This window comes from Balaenoptera physalus (genome assembly GCF_965194825.1).
Source record: "Balaenoptera physalus genome assembly, chromosome: 4".
In the NCBI taxonomy this organism is placed as follows: domain Eukaryota; kingdom Metazoa; phylum Chordata; class Mammalia; order Artiodactyla; family Balaenopteridae; genus Balaenoptera; species Balaenoptera physalus.
Window position 1 is genome coordinate 10,589,773 of NC_138891.1, and position 19,240 is coordinate 10,609,012.

Below are 19,240 nucleotides of genomic sequence, written 5' to 3' on the forward strand. Positions count from 1 at the left end.
TCATTGTTGTAAATTCCATCCAAAAACTACCTGGTGAGTTCTAACTCAGACACAGTAGTAGAATTAGAAGAGAACTGTATGGAAACCTCTGGCGCTTGCCTCTGGAAAAACAGAAAAACGTGTTGTATGAATGCGCCCATTCTATTGAATATATTGAATACTGAAGACAGTTTTATGGAATATCGACTACCTAAAATGCCAGTGTTGTTCTCCCAGTTCCCCTATGCACCACAAACCTTCTGGATTGGCACTAGAACCTATCTACCCTTCTAGGAAAAAGAAAAGAGGGGCACAAGGTCAGAGTTTCGGAAAAAGCCAGCTGGACATGGAACAGTTTTGTTAGGTCACTATCATCCAGGCCAGCAAATCAATAGTCTCACCGGGCAGGTGGCAGTGGCTTCCTGGAGCACTGTGTTGAATAGGACTTTGAGGCTAGGTCTAGGTTCGACAAAAAAGAGCACTGAGATTGATTGGCAATGTCTGTCAGTGTTAAAGGAGAAGAGAGTGAGCACACGTGCTCTGTACGGGTCATTCCTGGCCTGGAGCCTGGTTCTTAGTTGAAAGATCAGATATTCACGTTTGCCAGCACATCAAAAGATATTTGATCAGGGTGCGGCGGCGGGGAAGGAGGGGGGGGAGTACTGGCGCAACCAATTTCATAAGACACTGATTTATAAATCAGGAGGACAGTTTATTGACTTAAACTAGAAATATAAGTGTGCACCTGTTTTGAAGTTGGACTCTGCATGGCATAATGAAGAAACTCGGTGTTTGGAGTCAGGCCCACCTAGCTTTGCACCATGGCTGCATCTCTCACCAGCTACATAGCTTCTCAGACCACTCTGTTGATAAGGACATCAATGCTGTGTCTGAGACCAGAGGAAAAAAATGTCCTGATTAATTAACTATGTCTGAAGCAGTCAAGGTGGGGGGAGCGGGGGTGGCTATTTTTGGTGTATATTGCTGTATGTTCTAGTTTTTACTAATCCATGCATTCTCTTCCGATAGGAAAGCCTAGTTTCTAGAATTAAAAATTGCTTTTTGAATATGGATATAAAAGATGTTTGCTGCAGGATTTTTATGGCTAGTATCATCAAGCTATCTTCACCATACAAACACAAATGACACATGAATAAGAAATGACGATTTGTGCCTCTGGATACCCATTGTCCTGCTCAGAGCTGGAGGAAAAAATGGTCAAATTTTGTCTCCTGCCCACCCTCTATTTTATATACATCTTACATACCACCTGTGCTAACAGAAATATAACGCAAGCCAGAAAGGTGAGCTACATAGGCTATTTAACATTTTCTAGTAGTCATAGGAAAAAAATAAAGTTTTTATATGTTTTCACAAAAATTTTATCATATAGTTTTATTACCCATTATACCTTGTCCTATATACTCTCACTTAGAGGATAATCTTTTTATTTAGCTATTGGCCTCAGGTATCTTTGGCTAAGGATTGTTATCTCAGAGAAGGAGACCGGGGCCCTGGTCCCCTCAAGGCTTAATCTTCCTAGTCTGCGCTTGCCCCTGAGCGGCTGACAGGAGCTGCCCAGCCTGGCGTTTGTGGCTCTCTTTGTGGAGCACTGGTCTCTCCACAAGCACTGCTCTGGCAGGCTCTCAGTCAACCTAAACTGTTTTTCTACTTTGGAGTCTCCCAAAATGTCCACTATAATCGTGTATTTTTTAAAAGTTGGACAAAAAGACAGGTTTCTTTCTTCTTCATAAAGCTGCATTTATGGAAGCGAATCTATAGTTTTCAGATTCAGTACGTCTGGGCTGGGGCTGGTGCATTTGCACTGCTAAGAGTTCCCAAGGGACCGCAATTTGCTGGTCCAGGGACCACACTTTGAGAACCACTGATATATATCACTCGTTTCGTTGGAGGAAGGAGATGAGACACTTTGGTATTTGAAAGTAAAAGAATTTCGTAGAGTGGAAAGCATCAGGTTACACCTTTCCTCCAAAATAAGCCAATCCCAATTCTTTGCTGTTCTTTCCCCAGAACCAGCATCTTAGCATGCTCCAACACCCCCTCTTCTAAAATTTCTCCCCCAGCCTCCTGCTAGAGGCAGAGCACCCAGGTCCCTCCTCTGTCCTGGCACAGACCTCGACCACAGCCCTCTACTGTTCCATGGTGAGGCAAGCATCTGGGCATGCGTGTTGACAGTCTTTCAGCTGGCAGCACCATCTCCCTAATGCCAGAACCTCTCATGGCAGTCACTCGAACAAAGAGTGCTGAATGATTGAGTGAATGAATGGCACGTGTTTGGAAGAGAAGAAGGGGACTATTTACATGTTTGTTAAAACTTCTCCTAAGTGTAAGAGATAACAATGACACAGGAAATTCTTTCTTTAACTAAATTAAATTAAAATTTTTATTGAAGTATAGTTGATTTACAATGTTGTGTTAGTTTCAGGTGTATAGGAAAGTGATTCAGTTATATATATTCTTTTCCAGATTCTTTTCCCTTATGGTTATTATAAAATATTGAGTATAGCTCCCTGTGTTATACAGTAGGTCTTTGTTGCACAGGAAATTCTTAAAAAACAAAACAACGAAAACACCTGGACCTCCTGAGAACTCATTGTAACTTTAAAATCACTTACATGGTGTCAATCACCCAGAGTTCTAAATACCGATCATGGTTCACAGACATGATTTCCATTTGACACAGATGCCGTGACTTGGGGGTGATGGACCTAAGCTGTGCTATTATGAAGAGAATGGATTCAGTGCCCTTAAAACACGGGGTCTCAGGGGCCCTTATTTTTTTATTTTAACTTTTTATTTTGGAAAATTTCAAATATATACAAAAGTAAAGAGGACAACATAATGAACCTTCATGAACCAACTGTCAAGATTCAATAATTTTCAACTCATGGCCAATTTGGTTTAATCTATAACTTCATCCACCTCACCAATCCATGTAATTCTTTTGAAGCGACTCCCACTGTCATATCATTTCAACCATAAAAAATGTCAGTGTGTATCTCAAATATATGACGATTCTTTTAAGAAGATAACACTATCATTATCACATTTAAATAACAAATCCTTAATATCATTGAATATTCAACCCATGTTTACATTTTCCCATTGTCTCACAAACTTTTTCAGTTTATTTGTTCAAATCAGAATACAAACAGGTTCAAAAATTGCAATCGGTTCATATGCTCTTAAGTCCCTCTTTTTAATCACTAGGTTCCCATTCTATCCCCTTTTTAAAAATTTTTTTTATTTGTCGAAGAAACTGGATTGGTTATTTTATAATGTTTCCCACAGTCTGGAGTTTGTGGATTATATTCCTGTGGTATCATTTACCCTATACCCTCCCTCCACCTATAGGAAATAAATTTCTTTTGAAAGTATTATATTTTATCCTTTCATTAAAAAAATAAATTAAGGGACTTCCCTGGCAGTCCAGTGGTTAAGACTCCGTGCTTCCACTGCAGGGGGCGCAGGTTCAATCCCTGGTTGGGGAACTAAGATCTCACATGCCGTGCAGCGAGGCCAAAAAAATAAAAATTAAAAAAAAGTTAAATAGTAACATACCATACTACACGTACTTTTCTCTGCCTTGCTTTTCTCACTCAACCTTATATCCTGGTGATCCCTCCACAGCAGTTCACAGAGGTGGTCCACAGTCCTTTTTTACAGCTGCATAGTACTCCACCACATGGATGCTACATTGCTTATTCATCCAGTCCCCTACTGATAGACATGTGGGTTGTTTGAAGTTTGTTGCTATTACAAATAGTGCTGCAGTGAACAGCCAATATATCTCTTTGTATTTTTGCCAGGATATCTTTGGAATAGATTCCTAGAAGGGACACAGCTGAGACAAGGGATAATTGCATCTGTAGTTTTGCTAGAAATTGCAGGCACTCTGCTTTTAAATGCAATGTGTTTCTAGAAGTTTTGTCATAAAAGGAATTCTGGAACAGATCCTATTTTAGTTACCTGTTGCTAAATAACAACTAACCCACAAAAGTAGTGGCTTAAAACGGCCCCATTTATTATTTTCTCATGATTGTGCAGTTTGGGTGGGGTTCCTCTGGGATGGTTTGTCTCTGCTGCATCTGGTTGGCTGGGACAGCTTGGCTGGGCTGGAGAATCCAAGATGGCTTTATTCATGTTTCACACCTCAGCTGCAGTGGCTGGGATGGCTGGACGCTGGCTGGGCTTCTCTCTCTCCATGTGGTTTCATATCGTCCAGAATTCCAAGCTTCTTAAACATGGTGCCTAGATCCCAAGGCAGTAAAACTGGAAGTTGCAAGGACTCTTAAGGCCCAGGCCCCAAAGTCATATGACGTTACTTTGACTGCTACTGAGCACGTCTCAAGGCCACCAGATTCAAGGGGGAGGGGAACAAACTCCATCTCTTGTTGGGAGGATGATGTACGTGTAGATGATATACGTACAGAGATGAAAGAAATTGTTGATGGCCACCTTTGCAGACAATTTACCACAGACCCCAACTGCATATACGTGTTACACAGACCACAAACGCATGCCCTGTTCTTATCTGCTTCAGCATCAGCAGACTGTGGAAAGGGTCCATAAGGGTGGTGAGAAGTGAAACACCTCTTTATACTGCAGTATTCAGTGTGTGTAGTGGTAAAGCTCTACAGGGGGCCCAAAGTGGAGATAACATCTGTCACGCAAAAGGGAGAAAGTCCTCCTTCGAGGCAGGGCACTTGATCACCTATCTACCTAGAACATAAACCTATCAACAGCTACTGTATTCATTCACTCTGTCGGTGTTTATTCAAGAACACTGTTCCATGCTCCAAGAGCACAGCAGTGAACACAAGGGACAAGGTCCCAGCTCTTATGGTACTTACTTACATTCTAAATGGGGAAACGCAGAACACGATCAGGGATAGAAAGATAAATAAGAGAATATCCTGCCCTTGAGGAAGATACAATGTAGCTGAAAGTAGGGGTAAGCAATGGTGACCTAGCTAGAACCAAGTAGAGATAATGGAAAGACAAACACAACTTTGTATGAGCAGAGGGAAACCCAGATTAGGGCACCTGCTCTGCATAAGTAGCTACAACACCAGCAAGAATGTCTGCAGAGGTACGGACAGTAATGAGGAAGACAGCAGTTCAGAGGAAAAGAGAGGAAGGGAGGGAGCACTGTGGCTGGGGGAGTTGGGGAATTCTGCAGATGGGAGAGACGCACGGCGGGGACCAGCCTCTGCCTGGGTACCTGACGCCATATTGATGGGTCCCAGGGGGACCTGTGTGATTAAAGGTTCTCACCAATACGGCTGCCCCCCAAGGTGGGATCCCACTACTTGTTGAGAGGGAGAAAGACAAAATGGGGACTTAAGACTGACGGATTGACCTGGGAGGTAGTGCCGTTCCATGTAAAATATCATACTGTTCGAAGGTCAAAACTGGAGTCCCCTGACAGGTGTTCAAGGCTTGGTCTCTGGCTCTCACCTCCACATGCTCTCCCTTGGTGACCTCACTCAGTCTGCGGCTTTCCAGAGCATCTAAGTGCCAGTGACACACAAAAGATCTTCAACGCCGACATCTTGCCATACTTACATATCAACCATTAATCGTACAGCACAGGGAACTATAGCCAATCTCCTGGGATAAACCATAATGGAAAAGAATATAAAAAGAGAATGTATATATGTGTATAACTGAGTCACTCTGCTGTATAGCAGAAAGTAACACAACATTGTAAATCAAATACACTTCAAAACAAAAAAAACAAAAAAAAAAAACTACATACCGCTCGGAAGTCTAATAGGCACCGTAAGTGTCACATGGCCAAAATGGAATCCTTGATTTTTCCTGCAAAAAATCTACTCCTCCCCCAGCTTCCCTGTCAGTGAGTGGCACCTCCAGCACCAAGTTACTGGAGCCAAAACACTGGAGCCTTTCTTGCCTCCTCTCTTTTTCTAACAGCCCACACGCAGCTGATCAGCTTGCCCTGTTATTCTACCTTCAGAATAGATCTCAGATTCAACCACGTCTCAACACTTCTTCCCTTGCACCAAGCCTCCATCACCTCTCACCTTCTAACAGATCTCCCGCTTCCTCTCATGCTCCCCTTGGTCTATTCCCTACCCAACTGCCAGAGGAAACTTTTAAAACTAAAAATAAGGTCACAGAATATCCCTCATTAAAACCCTCCAATGGCTTACCACAGCAATTAAATGAAAATTCAAACTCCTAACCTCTCATTTGGCTTACAAGGCCCAGATTATTCTAGTCCCTGACTTGGGCTTCAACCTCACCTTATGTTACACTTTCCTGTCCTTGCAACGCTCCAGCCACAATGGCCTTCTTTATGTGTCTTAAACATGCTGAACTTACTGCCTCCTTGGAACATTGCTCTTTCCCCTCCATCTCTGTGTGGCTGAAAACTCTTCTTTTAGGTCTCACTTTCCCGACAACTGTATCTAAAGGAGCCCATAGTTAAAATTCACTAACCAGGGCAAAAGGGTACAGTGATGACAAGCTCTTGTGGAACTTACATTCTAAATCGAGGGAATCAGAACCCAGTAAGGTATATCCTGTTACCCTGCTTTACAGCCTTCATAGCATTGATTGTACTCTGAAAAATATCTTACTTACTCATTTTTTTATTATGTCCATCTCCCTGGTTCAGTATACATTGGCAAAGGGAGATAGGACAGGGCTCTTAGCTATCTTGCTCTGTACGGTACTTCTAGCCCTTACAATGGGGCCTAGCGTACAGCCGGATCTCAATGAACTATATGAATGAATATAGTTAACTATATGAGTGAATGTGCTTGCATATAATAAAAAATATAGGAGTAAATTACAGTTACAAAGGAAGAATCTGTTATAGATGAAAAGCTGTTTATATCCTCTTCACCTCAATTATATCCTTCTAAAACTTGACCTCCAATCCCACCCCAACATTATGTTGATATCAAGGGTTATTGGACCCATTCATTTCATTTGCCATCAGGGGAATGGACATCAGCCTAATTACCCTAAGGTGACATACACTTCCTAGAGGGCAACATACCTCTTTGCTTCCTGTAAAAATGTATTCTTTCAGGGAGGTGTTAAATGTAGCTGTTCCAGTGATGGGTTCTAATGGCATTTTCTTTGGTCTTTGACATGAGCAATCATGACCTAGCCAGAACCAAAGAGACATAATGGAAAGACAAACACAACTTTGTGTAAGTGGAGGAAAACAAACACAGATTAGGGCACCTTCTCTGTACCCTATATGGACTAATACAAACAACAATGAACCTGATTTAACAGTCTGATGCTGGACAAATTATTTTGTCCTTCATTACGGAAAGAATTTCCTCTTTCTGTAACATCTAGATAATCATGCTTATTCTTCCTGACTTCCTTGTGATAGATGTATTATTTTGTATCACAATATTAGGTGCTGAGGTCTCTTGGGAATCATTTAATCCATATCCAAATGTGGAAACTGAGGCCAGGTGAGGTTAAGAGATTGACCCAAGCTCACAGCTAATTATTGGCAGGGCTGGAAATAGAGCTCAGATCTCAGGAACCTCAGGCTAGTGTTCTTTCTGCCTCACCATACTGAAACGTTTGCCCTGTTGTTTAGCTTCTTACAGGTGTATGCATTATCTTCAAGTTAGCTCATACAACTCTTGAGGACAGTGATAATAATTCCTCTCTCCCACAGTGCTTAGTTGGTCACATATAAATAAATACTTATTGGGACAACCCTGGTGGTCCAGCGGTGAAGACTCCGCGCTCCCAATGCAGGGGCCCTGGATTCAATCCTTGGTCAGGGAACTAGATCCTGCATGCCGCAACTAAAAGATCCCGCAAGCGGCAATGAAGATCCTGATTGCTGCAACTAAGATAAGGCGCAGCCAAATAAATAAATATCAAAAAAAAAAACTTATTAAATGAAGGAATAGTCTGCCATCAGTCCACAGTACCCGCCACCCCTCCCTGTTGTAATCGTCAGCAACTTTCCAGTTATCTCCCTTCATTCATTTGCACCTGCCTTTCTCTCCATGTGACCAGCTTTTCTTGGTAACTTCGACAAGCTCATAAATGGTCCACCTGACAACTCTGGCCACTCAGTCTCCTAAACTCCTCACCTCCAATGATCTTTTCCTCCACCCCACGTTAGGTACCCATTCCCATGCTCATATAACTCAAAACCTTGATTTTAAGCACTCCATTCTTTGACCGCTGCCTCCTGTCTCCTAGTTCACTTATTTTAATACCTGCATTCCAGCCACTCTCCAACACCATCAGGAACTCTGATCCTTTGGTCCCATCCATTTTTCACTGTCCTTCCTCCCCTCACTCTCTTCTTCATCCAGCTAGACTCCCTGGTCCACCACTGTGATCACTTCTTTGTGTACATCCACAACGCCCTTGCCATTTTCTTTCTCTATCATGCTTGCCCGGAAAAACTCCAGTCCTGGTTAAAGCCAACTCTATACTTTGTCCTTACACCCAAGCAGTGGAACAAACCTGGTTAAAACAGTCATAACTTGCTGTTTAAACTTATGATCATAAATTATAGGAGGGCCCTCGGCAGTGCCTGCTAACTCTTCATGTCCTTAGTCTACCCTCTCTCACTCTTCCAGATGCCCAGTCCTCAGTCTTACCTGATACTCTCAACTACTGATACTCTGGGAAGAAAATAAAGCAAAACAAAAGAGAGCCAATAGCATCTTGTCCAATAATCTTATTTTCTCTACTCTCCCAACCTCCACACCTTAAGATGGATGAAGTGTTTGTGCTCTTAATTAAGGCTAAATTTTCTGTTGAGACAATTCTCCACGTGTCTCACATTTCTTTTGTTTCAGGCTGTCTTATCAAGGATGTTTGTAGAGTGAACAGCCTTGGAGATAGAGATAGTGTCTCCCTTTGGAACCAACATCAGGGATGCTTACTGTCCAGTGTCATAAAAATGTCTCTCTCTGGAGCAAAGGACAGGCATGTTTACTGCCCCATATAAAAGACTGAGGTTTGCTGAGTTCAGATTTCCTTACTTGTAATGCAACCCACTGAGTGTGCAGGTGTCACCTGGCTCTCTTCACACTGCTCTGTGGGAACTGAGGTTCAGGAAACTGATGCAAGAAAATTCTGATACTCTGGTTACCACTCTAGCTGTGAGAAATGAAGTCCTTTGTCTCTGACCCAGGAGTCTCACATTTTCTGCCAGCATCCATGAAATTGTGACAGGCTAACTTGTTAGCATGCAAGTAGGGTAAAGTCTCAGACACTTCAGAGTTCTTGACATGTTCTGATGCATCCTCTGAACTGCATCTCATCCCCCCTTGCCTTCTCAAGGACTTTGCTCCCACAGGCATCTGCTCTCTCCTTTGCCTGGTCAATTTTCCCCTTTCGACTGTGTCACTCCTCAGCCTGTACACAGGTAATAACTCCCATCTTAAAAGACAAAAACAACTTCCCTTTGGCTTCTCATTCGTCTCCATTTACTGCCCCACTTCTCTGCTACCTTTTAAAACACTACTTGAAAAAAATTGTCTGTATTCTTTTCCCCCACTTCTTCACTTCTCATTCCCTTCAGATTTTCAATGACACGAGTTTCCTGAAACCCTTCTTAAGGCTGTCAGCCACCTCCAAAGAGTCTAATCCAATGGTCAATTCTCATTTCTCTTTTTATTGGACTTAGCAGCACTCAACCAGGTGACTACTCTCTTACCTGAAATACATTGTCTTGATGTGTGTTTTCTTATCCCACTCAATCTCTTTTGCTAGCTCTTCCTACTGTACTGAGGTTATGTGATCTTTGTTCTTCATTCCATTAATACAGTATATTACATTAATTGATTTTCAGATGTTAAACTAACCTTGCATTCCTGAAGTAAATCCAACTTGGTCGTGGTATATAATATTTTTTTTTGAATGTTGAATTCGATTTGATATTTTGTTAAGGATTTTTGAATCTTTGTCCATGAAGGATTCGTCTGTAGTTTTTTTTTCCTTTTCTTTTTTCTTGTGACAGCTTTGTCTGCTATGGTATCAGGGTAACACTGGCCTCATAAAATAAGTTGGGAAGTGCTCTTTTTTGTCTTCTGAAAGAGTTTGTGAAAGACTGGTATTATTTCTTCTTTAATTTATTTTATTCATTTTTATTTTTGGCTGTGTTGGGTCTTTGTTGCTGTGTGCGGGTTTTCTCTAGTTGTGGTGAGCGGGGGCTACTCTTTGTTGCAGTGCGCGGGCTTCTCATTGCAGTGGCTTCTCTTGTTGTGGAGCAGGAGCTCTAGGTGCTTGGGCTTCAGTAGTTGTGGCACGCAGGTTCAGTAGTTGTGGCTCTTGGGCTCTAGAGCACAGGCTCAGTAGTTGTGGCACATGGGCTTAGTTGCTCCACGGCATGTGGGATCTTCCCGGACCAGAGCTCGAACCCGTGTCCCCTGCATTGGCAGGCGGATTCTTAACCACTGCGCCAGCAGGGACGCCCTATTTCTTCTTTAAACATTTGATAGAATTCATCAGTAAAGCCATCTGGGCCAGGGATTTTGTTTGTGAGATTTTAAATTACTAATTCAGTATCTTTACTTGTAGGTTTAATCAAATACTTTATATCTCCTTGAGTTGGTTTTGTGTACTTCTAGAAATTTGTCCATTTCATCCAAGTCTTTTAATTTGTTGGCATTAAGCTGTCAATAATATTCCTTTATAATCCTTTTAATTTCTATAGGGTAGGTAGCAGTATCCTATTTTCTTTCCTGATTTTGATAATTAGTGCCTTCCCTTGTTTTCTTAGTCAGTCTAGTTAAGGGTTTGTCAATTTTGTTGATCCTTTCAAAGAAGCAAATTAAAAATTTTTTCTCTATTGTTTTTCTGTTATAACATTTATTATTTCATTCCTTCTGCTTGCTTTGGGTTTAGTTTGCTCTTTGTTTCCTAGTTTCTTCAGGTGGAAGCTTAGATTTTTGATTTGAGACCTTTTTCCTTTTCTGATATAGGCATCTAAAGTTATACATTTCTAACCACTGCTTTAGATATATCCCATAACTTTTGATATGTTGTATATTTTTCATTCAGCCCAACTTATTTAATTTCCCTTGCGATTTCTTCTTTGACTTATGGGTTATCTAGAAGTGTGTTGCTTAATTTCCGAATATGTGGTGTTTTCTCAGATTTATTTGTTATGGATCTCTAATTTAATTTCATTGTGATCAGAGGACATACTTTGTATAATTTCAATATTCTTTATTTTATTGGGACTTATTTTGGTCTTCAGCATATGGTCTATCCTAGAAAATGTTTCATGAGCACTTGAAAAGAAATATGTATGTTGCAGTTATTGAGTGGAGTGTTCTATAAATAGTAGTTAAGACAAGTTGGTTGATAGTGTTGTTAAAGTCTTCTCTAGTTGTTCTATCAATTATTTAATGTAGGGTGTTAAAATCTCTATGATTGATTGTCTATTTCTCCTTTCATTTCTGCTGGATTTTGTTTCATACATTTTGGGATTTGGTTCCTAGCTGTATGCATGCATGTATGTATGTATGTGTGTGTATATATATATATATATATATATACACATACACACACACACACATATATTTATTTATTTTAAAAATATTTATTTATTTATTTAATTTAAAATTTTTGGCTGTGTCAGGTCTTAGTTGCAGCATGCAGGATATTTCTCTGTGGTGCGCGGGCTCTTCATTGCGGTGCGTGGGCTTCTTTCTAGTTGTGGCGTGCAGGTTTTTTTTTTCTCTTCTCTAGTTGTGGCGCGCGGGCTCCAGAGTGCATGGGCTGTGTAGTTTGCGGCACGCAGGCTCTCGTTGAGGTGTGTGAGCTCAGTAGTTGTGGAGTGTGGGCTTAGTTGCCCTGTGGCATGTGGGATCTTAGTTCCCTGACGAGGGATTGAAACCGCATCGCTTGCATTGTAAGGTGGATTTTTTACCACTGGACCACCAGGGAAGTCCCTATATATTTATAATTGTTATATCTTCCAGATGTTTTGACCTTTTATCAAAAATGTCTCCAGTAATATTTCTTGTCTTAAAGTTTATTTTGTCTGATATTAATATAGCCACTCTAGGTCTCTTGTGGTTACTTATTTTTTTTTATTTTTTTAAAATTGAAGTATAGTTGATTTACAATGTTGTGTTAACTTCTGCTGTACAGCAAAGTGATTCAGTTATACATATATATACATTCTGTTTATTTAATATTCTTTTCTATTATGGTTTATCACAGGATAATGAATATAGTTCTCTGTGGTATAAAGTAGGACCTTGTTGTTTATCCATTCCATATGTAATAGCTTACATCTGCTAACTCCAACCTCCTACTCCATCCTTCTCCCAACCCACTCCCCCTTGGCAACCACAATTTTGTTCTCTATGTCTGTGAGTCTGTTTCTGTTTTGTGGATAGGTTCATTTGTGTCATATTTTAGATTCCACATATAAGTGATATCATATGGTATTTGTCTTCCTCTTTCTGACTTACTTCACTTAGTATGATAATCTCTAGGTCCATCCATGTTGCTGCAAATGGCATAATTTCACTCTCTTTTATGGCTGAGTAGTATTCCATTGTATATATGTACCACATCTTCTTTATCCATTCATCTGTTGATGGACATTTAGGTTGCTTCTATGTCTTGGCTATTGTGAACAATGCTGCTATGAACATAGGGGTGCATGTATCTTTTTGAATTACAATTTTATCTGGATATATGCCCAGGAGTGGGATTGTTGGATCATATGGTAATTTTATTTTTAGTTTTCTGAGGAACCTCCATACTGTTTCCTATAGCAGCTGTAACAACTTACATTCTCTTGCAGTTATTTTTTGCATGTTGTATCTTTTCCATCCTTTACTTTCAATCTACTTATATCTTTGAATCTCAGGCGTGTCTCTTGCTGACCTGTAACACAGAGTTGGAGCTTGCTGTTTTATTCAGTCTGATAAAATCTGCCTTTTGAGTAGGGTGTTTAGTCCAATCACATTTAATGTACTTATTGATACAGTTAGAATTTCTTTTGCTATTTTGATAGTTGTTTTCTATATGTCTCATGTCTTTTTTATTCCAACGAAGTTATGAAATCATGAAGTGCCAGTGTATTTGTAAACTACTTAATTTCTTGCTAAATAAAATATGCGAAATACAGAAAAATAGAAGGACTCATACATCTGTCACTCAGACATAACTTTATTTAATGTTGCAGTATACTTTCTTCCAGAGTTAAATTTTTTTTTCTATTCAGATATTTGCTTGCTTGATGTTTAACAGAGCGTATATCATACTATTCATACAATTGTATATTTTTATCTCAGGCAGTCTATTATATGCATTTTCCATGTGTTTCAACTACAGAGGAGCAGTCATCAGCAGAGAGATAATTGAAGCAGTTAAGCAGAGACCCCCTTAGAAGAGCTTTTGACTCAATGAAATGGTTCTGAGGGCCCTGTTGTTGAAATAACTGCCCTTGTCAAAGAACTGGACAGGTCCAAGGGTTGGTTTGGAAGACAAGATATCTGAGCAGCACCTGTTGCATCATGAGTCTCAGTTATACTTGGTTCTTAGTTTCTTACTTTTTGAAATATAACAAAGGAAAGGCATTGTCTCCTGTATGTTTGGTAAAATTCACCTGTAAAATGGCTGGATTTAGTGTCTTGGAGAAGTGGTATGAACTATTTTTTTTTACTGTTGATTATGTGTGTGTATGTGTGTGTTCATGTATAAATCTCACATGGTATCGAGCTTATTGATTTTATGGTATTCTAACGTTTTGTCTGCTTGTCTATTAGTTTCTGATGGTGCAGTTGCCAACTTCTCTATGTAGTTCCATCAAATTTTGCTTTATGTGGTTAAGTGCACACAAATTCATGAATGTATCGTGACTGTGTATCTTCATGGGGGATAGTTTCTTTTATGATTCCTACAGATCACCTCTTTATCTCTATCAGTCCTTCTTGCCTTAAATTCTTATGCCTGATATTAATGTTATTAGACAAACAATTTTGGGGTTAGTATTTTCTTGGTACATAGTTTTCTTTAATTGCCTTTCCCCAAACTTTTTGGTAATATTTTCTAACCATATATCTTGCAAACAGCAGATAGTTGGATTTCTTTTTTTAAAAATCCAGTCTGAATGTATTTGTTGTGTTGTTGTTGCTTTTTAATAGACAGGCCTAAACCATGTATATTTATTGTGATTAATAATATACTTGGACTTCTTTATACAATCTTATTTGAGTTTCCTATTTATCATAATTTCAGTTTGCTTTTCCTTTTCTTCTTTCTTGCCCGCTAATCTGGTAACTAACTCTTCTCTAGGTCATTTTTTTTTTCTCTCTCTCCATAGGTTTGGAAGTCACACATTCTATTTCTCTTATTTTGGTGAGTCTCCTATTTTTAATATATATACCACTAAGGGACTCTGTCATATTCAAGGCTGCCACAATCATTTAAATAGCCTTTCTATATTTGGGATAATTCCCTGGTCACAGATCCCTCTTCCCCAGTGTAAAACTGAGAACTCAAATTCCCTGCCTCCCTTGCAGCTAGGATGCAGGCCTATGACACTGGCTCTGCTAACCAGAAGCACCAGTGGAAATGTGAGGATGTGAGGGTACAAGCTCTGCACATGGCTGCCACTGTCCTGGTGCAGGTAGAGGCTGATATCCAGTTTGTGGAGGTGGCAGTGGCTGCAAGACTAATTTTCTGACACAGAATTGGCATTGATGCTGATGGCAGGAGCAGAGGAAGAGAAGTTGAGCTCCTGGCATTTGGTGTTTGATGGGAGCAGCAGCAGTTTCTTTATCACACCAGCTCTATTACATGGTTTAGAGCACTTTTTCTACAAGCTCAGCCCACGCTTGTTTTTTCAGCTCTCCCAGTGACTCTGGGAGCTGTTGAAGATCGATTTAAGAAATTCTTGCTTGGATTTTGTTGTTTGCAACAAAAAAAACTTTAACCAATGTAATAGCTTGTCGAAGTCTAAAATTTAAGACTACCTCACTCCTTCTGAATAAAAAAGGTTGTCTTTAACTCAGAACTCCTTTCTGCCATTATCTACCACATTTTTAAGGGCTAATAACTTAATTTCACCTGGTGTTAAAATTCCAAAATACGGGTACTTAAAAAAATACTACTGATTTAGATTAACCAAGATATTCACTGATTTATCTGTTTATCCTTCCTTCTCCCACTCACTTATTCCTTTTGGGTTCAGCTTTTTTCTTGTTGGAGTATATTCTTTTGTATCTTTTTCAACGACCATCTGTGAGTCCTAAATTTTAAAAATGTGTTTATTTTATTCTTCCCCTTGAAAGATGGTTTAGCCAGGAATAGAATTCTAGTTTCTCAGGATGGACTCTCAATACATTGAAGATATTTCCCATTGTCTTCCATAGTCTATTGTTGCTAATAAATCTGCTACAGGTTGACTGTCATTTCTTTTAAGATAACTTGACTTTCCTCAGTGGTAACTCTGAACTTTTTTTTTTTTTAATTTATTTATGGCTGTGTTGGGTCTTCGTTTCTGTGCGAGGGCTTTCTCTAGTTGCGGCAAGCAGGGGCCACTCTTCATCGTGGTGCGCGGGCCTCTCACTGTCGTGGCCTCTCCTGTTGGGAGCACAGGCTCCAGACGCACAGGCTCAGTAATTGTGGCTCACGGGCCTAGTTGCTCCGCGGCATGTGGGATCTTCCCAGACCAGGGCTCGAACCTGTGTCCCCTGCATTAGCAGGCAGATTCTCAACCACTGCGCCATCAGGGAAGCCCCTGAACATTTTCTTATTGTGTTTGGTATTCTCTAATTTCACTACTATGTATGGGTCTCAATTTAAAAAACTTACTCTGCTTGAGCCTTAGCATCTTCCTTTGATCCGATAACTCATTTTTCTTCCAGTCTGACAAATTCTCATGCATCATTTCTATGGAGATTGCTTCTCCTTCATACTCTATTTCCTCCCCTCCAGAAACTCTTTTATATGTATATGAGGTTTTCCAATTCTATCCTCTAGGTCTCTGAACATATCTTTGCTGCTTTGGCAGTTTATTATATGCATTTTCCATGTATTTCAGACTCATCATAAAAACCATTTTATAATATAAGGATTATCTGGCTCAAAAGTCATCAATAGTTGTCTACTTCCTATCACATAAGCTACTCTTTTGACTTTCCAGGGCCTCATGCATCCAGGCCCTGTCATTGATTAGCTGGGTAACAATGGGCACACCCCTTCTTTGGACCCCAGTTTCCTAACCTAAAACGGTTACTGAAAAACTTAAATGATGTAAAGCATATAAGGCGCTGGCAAATGCCCACCACGGTTGTAGCACAGTAAGTAAACTTGGGTGTGGCTGCCTAGCTCACAGCAATTACCCTGGTGGTCACATCTACATGACATCTTTCCTCCCACTGTTTTAAACATGAATTCTGAACGGAAGCTGTCATCAATTCTCAGACCTTGCTTCCTTGGTTGTAGTGATTGGCTGAGGCATGGGCACATGAGTCTAGCCTGATTAGTCATTCCTTGAGACTTTTAAAATTTGAGGTTTCCTTCATGACTGCACAGTACTTAAGATGTGAGTTGAGCTGCTGGCTGCAGTAAGGGAGAATGAAAATGACATTTAGAAAAGGGTGGGGAGATAAGGGTGGGACAGAGAGATTACCAATACCATTCAAGTTCCTGGCGTCATCAGCTTTGATGACATGGGACTTTTCAATACTACAGATTCCTTTAATATTTAAATATTTTATATATATATATGCCAGAATAACCTTATAATAAAGATTTAAAAAATAGTATCAGAATTTGAATATGAATCTTATTTCATTTTATTGCTCAATGACATAGATTTCTTATTCCTATTTTTCAGAATGATTGTCACCCTCTCTCCAGCTATGGAAATGTAGTTGTTGTAATAATAACATTAAATTTGAATGGTTCTGCAGAGTTCCCACAGCCTTTCATATCATTATCTTATTTGATTGTGTGAGATGAGTAGGCCAGGTAATGTTATGCTTAGTTTTTACAGATAGTGAAATTAAGATGCAAATTAAATGGTGTTCAGGGTGGAGGAGGGTGAGAACCAAGCTGGATATTAAGCATTATCTATTGGGAGCTTGGAACCTTCTATCTGCAAGTTGTCAGGGATGGTGCCTTGTAAAATACTTTCATTAATTAATGTTAATTAGAAAATTTCACAAGAGCCCTGAAAACTTTCATTAGCTCAATCCTAAAACCTATTAAAATGCATACTTGGTCCACAATTTACGTTCATAACTCTCAAATGCACTTGTTTTCGCCAAAGTGAATCTTCCCCTTCTTCCTAATCAAGTTTCTGTTATGCTTTTAAATTCTAGAACTTTTAACTCAGAGGAGAGATGTTTGGGGGTGAGTTGGGGGAAGAAGGGGATGTATTAATTCCTGGCTAGACATCCACAGTGCTTAATAGGCTTGTGTACGAATGAGGGTAAATTCTTACACTCCTGGACTAAGAACTCTGTATTGGACATAGTACATGGGTAATTGTTTACAAAGGTGACTTGTGATCAAAAAGTACTCTAGCAATATTATCACAACACCTCTGTTGCGGAGAACTCAAGTGTTTTCACAATATTAACTCCTTCACCCTCACTGAACTGATAGGAGAGGCGGGGTGGGAAACAGTATTCCTATTTTATGTGCAGGAGTTGATGAAGTAAAGGGGAGAGAGGTACTGAGGATGCAAAGCAAGAGCAGTCTGGCTTCATCATGAGTGTTACCTCGCAGTTGTGAGAATCCCTCCATTTTAAGTTGGAAATATAATTTATGATGAGGAATGTCATTTTAGATAATTGTTTCTATAGAATCAAGTCTTTGGTATGCCAAAGAATATTGGAAGGATCATGCTATTAGTCAGCAGTGTTTTTCATGTTGCACTCTGATATTTTCATTTTTTGTGGGGCTAAAAGCTTTTTGTTATAAGTGCAGCACTATAAGACACTGACAGTCCTGGCATAGGTCCCCTTTTCTCCCGACTGCCATTAGACCCAAATCGATCCTCTAAATAAAGCCTGTCCCAAGAGACACAATTGATGTAGGGAACAGGGAACTTTTTAAAACCAAGCCTGACGTCACACATTTGTGTTCTAACCATCTGTACCTTTTATTAACCAAGGGCTGGAGTCGCCCGGGCGGACAGACACAGGCGCACAGCAGTCTTCTCCCACACAAGCCTGGAATGGCAACAGTGTGCTGCTGCCTAAGAAAGAAAAGCCGTTTCAGAGCTGTGGGGTGGCGTGGGGGCGTGTGTAGCAGGGGAGTCATTCCTCTCCTCCTCCATCCAAGGATGCTATTTATTGGCAATCCAACACATCTTTTTTTTTTTTTTTTTAATTGATTTCTCTCGAGTGGGAGGCAAAACCCTTCAGATGCAAATGAAGAAAGGGGGAAAAATGCAAGCCAGGCAGGAGGATTTGGGGAGAGAACCACAGCCTTGCTTCGGTTTGGAACTGCGGGTAGAGAAAGGCTCAGGCGTCCATACCAGTTTGGCTGCGAAGGTGCTGCCTTTCTGCCCAGAATGCCAGCATCTCCCCCCTCCCCCACGGTTGCTGCCCGCGGGAGGGCGGCCCCCCCCCAGACGTCCCCTCTAACCTCCCCAGGTCTGGAGGGCCGCGTGCCAGAGAGAAAAGGGGCGCTCTTTCTCCTTAGACAACGTGCCAGACTCCGCCAGTTCACGTTCCCCCTCCCCCCTCCCTCCGGCCCTGCCCTCCTGCCCGACCCCCCACCCCCGGGAGGACAGCAGCTTCCCGGTGACCATCTCTCACCCCACTCCCTTGGCTCTTGCATCCTGCGGAAGCCCAGGGGCGAATCCTCACTCCCCCTCCACGTGCGAGTCCTGTTCGCCACCCTCCCCTCGCCGCTCCCAGGAAGGCAGCAGCCCCCAGGTGCCCACCTCTCACCCCCTTTCCGGCCCCTCACCCAGTCCCTGCAGTCTCCTCCGGCTTTGGGGAGCGTTCTGCCCGCTCCCTCCACGTGCGAGCCCCGGGCAGTTAACCCCCCCCTTCCCGGGACCCGCACCTCAAGCCCGGGCTCCTCCCACCTCGCCCAGGGCGCGCGCCCAGGGCACCTGGCCGCCCCTCCCCCGGCTCCGCTCCCTTACTCGCCCCCGCCCAGCGCGCCCGGCTCCGCGCCCACCCTCACCGCTTCCTCCCCCGCCCTTGCCCATCCGGGAGGCGGGGCCCGAGCGAGCGCGGCGGCGTGGCCAATGGGCGCTCGTCTTACTCTGGCCTCTCCC

At 41.4% G+C, this 19,240-nt stretch overlaps 1 long non-coding RNA gene across 4 annotated transcripts; it reads right to left on the bottom strand.

Moving 5' to 3' along the window:
* Positions 1–881: 881 nt before the first annotated feature.
* LOC309659505 lies at positions 882–19,172 on the bottom strand. 4 transcript variants are annotated; one of them, XR_014262846.1, is made up of 4 exons: positions 18,771–18,814; positions 18,107–18,205; positions 7,031–7,140; positions 882–5,613 (listed from the first exon to the last, which is right to left on the bottom strand). It is a non-coding gene; the product is annotated as an uncharacterized lncRNA (long non-coding RNA). The 4 variants fall into 4 exon arrangements; XR_014262843.1 differs by lacking the exon at positions 18,771–18,814 and adding an exon at positions 18,925–19,172 and having other exon boundaries at positions 6,270–18,205; XR_014262844.1 differs by lacking the exon at positions 18,771–18,814 and adding an exon at positions 18,925–19,172 and having other exon boundaries at positions 882–4,251; positions 5,461–18,205.
* Between the last annotated feature and the right edge of the window lie 68 nt (positions 19,173–19,240).